Below are 8,190 nucleotides of genomic sequence, written 5' to 3'. Positions count from 1 at the left end.
TTATAAATTCTGTTAAAAATTAATTGTAGTGTATGAGTTTAGAATATTTGAATAATTATACTATTATATGCTTAAAAATTGTTATTTTTATATTATATACAATACGTATTACCATTTTTTTGTGAAAAACATATTTGGTAGTAAAGTATATAAATCATAATCGAACAAACCAACTATCGGTTTTTGTAAACGAATACCTTCAACAAACTAATACGTATTATTTTTTATAAGATCTAATTAACAATCTGAAAAAGTAGTATATAATTAAATTAAAAAATATGTTATTTTGGTATTTACTTTAAAGTAAATATGGCGAGTACAAAGAGTAATCTATTGTTTACCTTAGAGTAAAGATGGTTTTACTTTGCATTTAAAGTAAAAGAAGACCGACTACAGAAATGATCCTGTGAAGTATAGTCTTTGAGTATCTCCTATATATCTATAACCATTTCGGAACCCTACCTTTGGCATAATTTGCTACGTGGTTCACACTGAATTTCCTAATTAAAAGACATGCACACGCCAATGTTTACCATCGTATGGTCAAAGTCTGACACCAAACAAAATATCAAAAGCCCCCATAACAACGAATGTAGTAACATTTAGGTATATATGAATATATGTTTTTTTGCGATATTTCATTCATTGATTAAATGCTTTAATAAAAATTTATATTTTGATAAGCGATATTGTTTTCCATAAAACAAAACAATAATATAAATGAACAACCGAAGAATGGCAATAATATTAATACACATAGAGAACAAGCACCCTGTACAATTTGCTGCTTTAGGTTGAACTCTTGATAAAAATTTTAATATTTTATAGATTTCATAATGATTTATTTTTAATTGACTTAATTTATTGTTGGTTTTTTTAAAGTAAAAGAAAACTGAAAGTCAATGAATCATTTTTAGCGACAGCTGAAAAAATATAAAATATGTCACTAAATTTTGATAAAATCGAAATAAATATTGCAAAAAGTTTTGCAAAATATTTAAATATAGGTATTATTCTACTTCAATGGTAAATATGATAGAGTTAATTATCTTATAAGTAAAATCGTATTAATTATCAAAAAGGAACACAATGAAATTTTTAATTAGTTTTTAAATGATTCTAAACGTATGCTTGAATTAAATTTATTATCTTATATATATCACTAAGATTATCGCAATATTAATGAATATTAACATATTTGTCATATGTATTTATAGTATTTTTTAATGAATATAGATATTAGCTGACTGCAAATATATCTACTAACGAGATATATTCGTATCTACTAACGAAAAATTAAATGCTAGGGGATTTTAATTTGGCAGAAATACAATAATTAGAATACATGCAAGTTTCAGGACTAAAATCTCAAAAAATTTCTAGAAATAGTTTTATTCATTAAATTGCTGTTGATTTTCTTTTAATACTAAAACATGCATTTTTGGCACATTTTCTAAATAGTTTCTTTCAACATAATGTTTTTTAAATGATTTTATTTTCGCTATTTTCTGCAGCTTCTGATACCCTTTAGCCATGGCTCGTATAGAATCGCCACAATTTCTCTTGGCAAAGTTCAAGGTTTTTTTTAGTGTGGTTCATGGTAGCCAGCAAATTTTTGGCATAGATTTAATACAGTTTTTAATTTATGAAATTTTTTTACAATACTATTTCAACATGAAATCACGAAACCTATTTCATAGAGTAAAATATGTGTTTTTTTTTCTATTAAAAGCAATGCTAAGACGACAATAAATAAGCGACATCAATCAGCTCTTTCATTCAGGAAGCGTACATATATTCATTAAATGCAAACTAATAGGTCACAGTGGTAGTTTATATATGTCACTACATTTCACTTAACATTTCAAAATTTATAATCTGTTAAACCTACAGTTTGTTTTAAGCTAAGAACTCAATTTTTGATCATGATAGATTAAAGGGGTGTGGTTATTTAACAAGCGCGGAGGGTTGGCTTATTACACACTCGTTGATCAGGGTCATAAAAGCCACGGTTATAGAAGGAGGTGATGGGAGCATCTGGATACCTGTAATCAAAGTAAAAGATCAGGTATTAGAGTAACTTATAGCACATTGCTAACAAATGATTAAAAGAAACAATGTTAAGGTTGAAACATTGGTGGTTTATTAGACCACCGCGTAAAGTACGGTCGGATGAGCGTCAGAAGATACCCGTCGATGCAATCTAGGAGGGCGCTATACTTTCAATTTGATCAAAACTAATTGCAGATCATATGCAGAAGGCATACGAGGGTAAGGAGCGCTTGAGTTGCTTGTAGTAGAGGTATTTCACAATTTAACTGTTTGTGCCTTCAAGGAATATTTTTTAGTTGATTATATTGACGAAGTCTTGTTTAGCCTACAAGGATATGGCGTATCTTAGAGGGTTTGACAAAGTTCTAAGATGGGTAATTAGCTCACTAAAGATACGAAGTGGATAACTGTGACATTTTTATCCGACAAATGTTTTGGTTCATTCAGCAATATTCTACTCTTGTTGTTGCCCCAACCTTACAATATTAAAGGCTATAGATTTTTGTAAAATAAACCTTTGTTCAATTATTTAATATTTACATTAAACATTTCTAAGTTAATAACTTTTCATGTAGACTACTGATCATGACAAATGCAGTACATATATATACACGTTTAATAAATTTTTTGTCTGGCGGTATGCTCTGATAACAGCTGCCCCCGTACCTCATAGTCAGACACAACCAAAAATAATATGTTGCTAACAAAAACGCCGGCTGTTGTCTGAACCAACCAAGCAACAAAAATTATTCTGTGTTGGCCAAATGGTCAACAGCTGTCAGTAGCAGCAACAATTGCCAATAGCAAGCAGCAAGCAGCAAGCAACAAACCGTAAGCAAAGAAATATATTGCCTTGCTAAGCTCTTGCAGAAATGAGCATTTATTTAAGTATTTGTGTCTTTCGATTGAAACTCACATTAAAATCGCGTTCAGTTCACAAATTTGTGTAACAAATGGGCGTGCTGCCAAACCGAAAAGTTATTGCAAAAGTCATGAGCCTGCAACTTTTTTACAACTACAAAATCTGGGCAAATATATCATTAATTTATGTTCAGCGGGTGTTCAAACACAAATGGAGCTAATCTATATTTTATTCGATTTATGCTCGGATGCCTGTGGAATTTGTCAATTGATTTTATAATTTCGGCGCAATAAATTGTTAACAGGTCCTCAGCCAAAATTGCTGCCGATAAAAATAAAAAGCATAAATGCCATTTTTTGCAGAAATAGCAAAAGTTGGTTGAAAACTTGCCAAAAAAATGTATATATTGTTACCGGCAAATGGCACCTTACCTACAATTTAGTGACGTATTTTGAGTGTTTTTATTTTTGTTGTAAACAGAAATGATTTATTTCAACAAACAACAAATACCGCTGTGATTTAATTAGTTTTGCTGCATCTGAAATGACGTCAGCAATGTTTTTATTAACGATTAGAATATAACCATATTTTTTAATAAAAGACGACAATCTTCGTTTAGTTAAAAATATCTTAAAAATATTGTATTCTCTTTAAATTTTATAAATTTATTTTATTTCCAAATATAACTTAACAGTCTTTAGAACTAAGATCTAATATTCGCAGATCATTTAAAATCATGTGAATGAGTAATATTTGATGCTACATAAATAAATTAAATGAAGACGTGGTCATAAAATTCTTTCATCACATTTAGTTCGAGAAACAGATTATATATTATAAAGTTTATTATTAAAGTTTATGCAATTAAAATGTTTGCTTAATTATATTTTTTTAATTACTTCCATAATTTTATTAAAATGTGAAATATATGCCAACATAACCTTCAAGTGACATTTATGCAATAATATCTATTATCCTCCACATATAATTTCTTCTTTTCTTAATCTACTTATAGATGCTTTTAAAGTGCCACACAATTATGTATCCTTTTTTAAACAATCTAGTACAAACCGGTCTATATATTCTTGATAATATAATATTTTTTCAGATGAATCTCAATATCAAATAACGTAAAGTTTCTTTAACAGAAATACGTAATATAACATTTACAAACACAACTTTTAAGGATAGAAATCATCATAAATAAATTACTACTGGTTATTGAAATCTTCAGGAACTATTTTATCTTCAGATAATACAAAATTAGTTGCAACATTTTTTTTCTAATTTTAATTAGTTAAAAAAAGCTAAAAAAGTTCAATTTTTTGGCAATGAATAGGTAAAAAAAAAATAATTTGTCCCCACTGTCCTATCATAGAGTTGCCATTAATTTTCTATCCTGCTCATATGGGTAACTAAAAACTTCTGAACCTTTTTTTGGGATAAAAGCTAGAAGCTATTTTCGTATTTATATAAATTCAAATAGCTTTTAAATAAACAGCAATTTCTTCGTTTTATTGAAGAAATAAAACCTTTCTAAGAACACAACTTGAAGAGGTTAAGAGAGTATGTATATTAAATACTTGTTCATATTGTTTGAAATAATGACAAACTGAAAACTAATTTATCAATCAGTGCGTATTATTATAAAAATTAACATTTTCACTCGGTAACATCGATTGCCCATTATGATGTCCTCAAAGCTGTCAAGCGAAACAATGTAAACTAACTGTTAATTCAATTGTTCCAACAAGACTAGCTTCATTATCTCTACCATGAAGTAACGATCTTATTATTTATTTATTATAATGAATTACAAAATATAAAATCTTATAACTAAGATAGGAAAAACGGGCGCTAGCTACCAGGGCCTTCAGGTCGTAAAGAACTTGTTGATATCCTTTTAACTGTGGTTCTTGACAAAGATAGAAAAAGTGATTGACATCTTCTTTTCCTTTATTATGACACCTACTTCATAACCCACTTGTAGAGATACATCAACGTTAAAGTATTGGGAGAACAGTAAGTTTCCTGTTACTTATAGTAAAAGTTTCACCAAACGAACTGCATTTATGCTGAAACCAAAAGTTCTTAAATTCTTTTCTTATCTGAAATATGACATAGGGTCCTAGTAGCATTGCAGTCTTCGCGATATTTTAGTTTTTAATTTAAATAGGCTTTTCGTCATCTTTCGAAGGGAATTTGTATCAAAAACAAATTTGCTCATAAGTCTATAACTAAGCTATAGTTATATTTTTTTGATATTAGTTAAATAACATTTTCACAGTTACAAAAGTTATGTATTCTATACAGTTGTTATAGAATACATTAATGACATGATTTTTTTGGTATATTAAGTATTCATATGTAATAACGCTTACTTCTAAACACTATGTATCAATTTGTTTATAAATATAATATTGAAAACAACAATTATAAATTCTATTTTCCTATCTTATCCTATCTATCTTATATTCATTATTAGATAGGATCTTCTATCCAATCTTATTTTCACTTATTTTTTTGGAAAATATTATATATACTTTCAATTCAGACGTTTCTAAATAATATTTTATAGACAACCAAACTTGAATCTAAAGCAATGAATCTAAAAATTACATTCTCTTAATTATTATACTTTAATCATCTTTTATTTTAGTTTCAATATAAGCTCTGTAGAAACAATATATATTCCTGAAGCTACAAGTTATCCAACTTTGTGAAAGTTAAATGACAGTGAGTTGGCTGTTTATGTAATATTACTAAACATCTTAGATGCATAATAATCTAGTTTCTTTATTAATAATACAAAGTGGCCATCATCAAAGTGACCATGCTCTTCCGGCAACATGAACGTTCCTTTGTTTGGGTTTACGTAAAAATATATATTGTAAAAGTAAAGCACCCAGATAGTCCATACTGTTTTCTTAATGTCACCATAAATTTTTCTTTGTTTTTCTCTAAAAATGTTTCTATTTATTTAATATATTTTATGTTGAATTTTTTATTATAATTTTAGGGTATTATATTCGCTAAAACCCCAATAACTTATCAGATATTTATATTTTATTTAAGTAGTTTACTACTTGTCGAAAAACCTCTTTATTTTTATTCTATGAAATCGTTACGGATGTCGGGTTCATAGATCTCAATGCCAATTAGTATTACTTGTCTATATATAAATATTTATGCACAAATATTAACAAATATTATATACATAGGTGCTTTATATTATATATATGTGTGCATTTATATTAGTAGCCACATATAATTTTTAATTTATTAATAATCGTATATATACTATTTATAGTTTTAGATATATATATATATATATATATACACATTAAAATTTATATTTACCTAAGTAAACTTTTATTCCTTCAGTTAGTTGAAAATACATGTTTTACCTATTCACATTTAATTAATTTTTTAATGTTTTCAAATATGGCCCAAAAGATCTATTATGGCCGTAGTACTTCACGAAAAGCCTGGATCCCTATTATTTTTCAATTGCAGCTACGACCCCTTCTTCATGTACATATGAGACTCGTATGTAAAATTATGTTTCCTCATGGTTCACTTTTTTGTGTCCACTTTTCTTTTCGGTGCTTTGCATTTAAGTTTACTGGACTTGTCCACATGGTACCAAGAGGCAATGCAACACCAAATGCTTGTTTTATTGTTTACCACATCAGACAAAAGATGCAACAAAGTGCTGTGCTATAAATTTTGAACTTGTTACGGTTAGTTTTTGTGTAATTGTTGGGTGAGTTTAGTTGTTTTTATATTTTATTCATACATACAATGTACGAGGCTGCTCTTAGTTTGTTTTATTATCCAATTCCTTTGACATTTAGGATTTTATTTGTTTATTTATTTATGTAATTGCATTACTTTCACATTTTTCATTTTACAGCGTACCACAAAAAACTACATTAATATTCCTTACAAAATATATGCATATAGCATATATCATAGTCAAGAATATTTATTTACTGAATAAATATTCTTCTATCCTTTATTCTATCCTCTATCTATTCTATGTACAAAACAATGTAACAGGTCTGTTTAAAAATCAATCTCACTTTAATCTCTCACTTCAATCAATTTAATAGTATATCACTGTCTATTATTAGAATGCTAAACATATTTTGAAAGACAACGAAGAAATATTAATTTTATTAATTTTTGTGGAACAAGTTACTTAGTTTATAATAATATTTAAATTAAAATATTAAACAATATAATAATATGTAACTAATTAATGCAATTTATTATGTTGTTATATTTTAAGAACAATCCCTGCTGCTCAGTAGTAACAACACAACAAATTATATAATATTTTAATTTTAAGAATTAATATATCTTACCGATTTCAATCCGAATTTGAAATTGCAATACTGAGACTCCATTGCTAACAGCACTTGCGTAGTTCCGCCATTTCTAATGCCAAAAACTGATTCTATGTTCCATCCCTAAGCAATCAGGAATCAGTATACCAGAACCAAGTTACAGTTGGTAGAGCGACCATCAATATCTTACATTATCTTTATCTATACATGCCTTTAAATTATCATATGTTGAGCATAATGTTATAGATTTTTAGTATAACACTTTAATGACTTAAAAGCACACTTTCTTAGACAAAATAATTCAAAATTTCAATCTTAAATTAATTATGTATACATTAAGAGAAATTTATTTGCTGTTGTTGGCAACTCTCTTCAATAGAAGAGTGATGCTGTTTCATGTCACTGTGTCATATATTGATTGATCCTGATTTCATTTAATTTAATATAACATTTCAATGACTTAAAAGCACATTTTCTTAGACAAAATAATTAATTATGTATACATTAAAAGAAATTTATTTGCTGTTGTTGGCAACTCTCTTCAATAGAAGAGTGATGCTGTTTCGATTTTTGTGGAAAAACAACTGCAATTATTCTATTTTCAACATTTATATATAATATAGATGAATATATATAAATTGTTTGTCTTTAAGCAAAATGCTAACTCACCAAATCGTCAAATATTTGGCCACCAACTAATCTCATTCGTGTCCCAAAGGCGAGTTAAGCAAGTACGGTGCATACAGTTTGCTATATTTATTTAAATAAAAAATATCTAATAGTAATTAAACGAAAGTGTTATTCTCTTAATCCAATAAAAAATAAATATAGTTACAAAGATAAAGAGATAAAAAATTTTAAATACAATTACCATTAACAACTTCAATGCAAAAGTGTTGCCACTTCATCGCTACAAAAGCGCGT

The 8,190-nt window shown here is 27.7% G+C and overlaps 1 pseudogene; it reads right to left on the bottom strand.

Moving 5' to 3' along the window:
• Positions 1–340: 340 nt before the first annotated feature.
• LOC119662819 lies at positions 341–421 on the bottom strand (annotated as a pseudogene).
• Positions 422–8,190: the final 7,769 nt, after the last annotated feature.

The sequence above is a fragment of the Teleopsis dalmanni genome, chromosome X (genome assembly GCF_002237135.1).
Source record: "Teleopsis dalmanni isolate 2A chromosome X, ASM223713v2, whole genome shotgun sequence".
NCBI classification, from domain to species: domain Eukaryota; kingdom Metazoa; phylum Arthropoda; class Insecta; order Diptera; family Diopsidae; genus Teleopsis; species Teleopsis dalmanni.
Note: the sequence above shows the minus strand (reverse complement) of the source record. Positions and strands in the feature narration are given on the sequence as shown.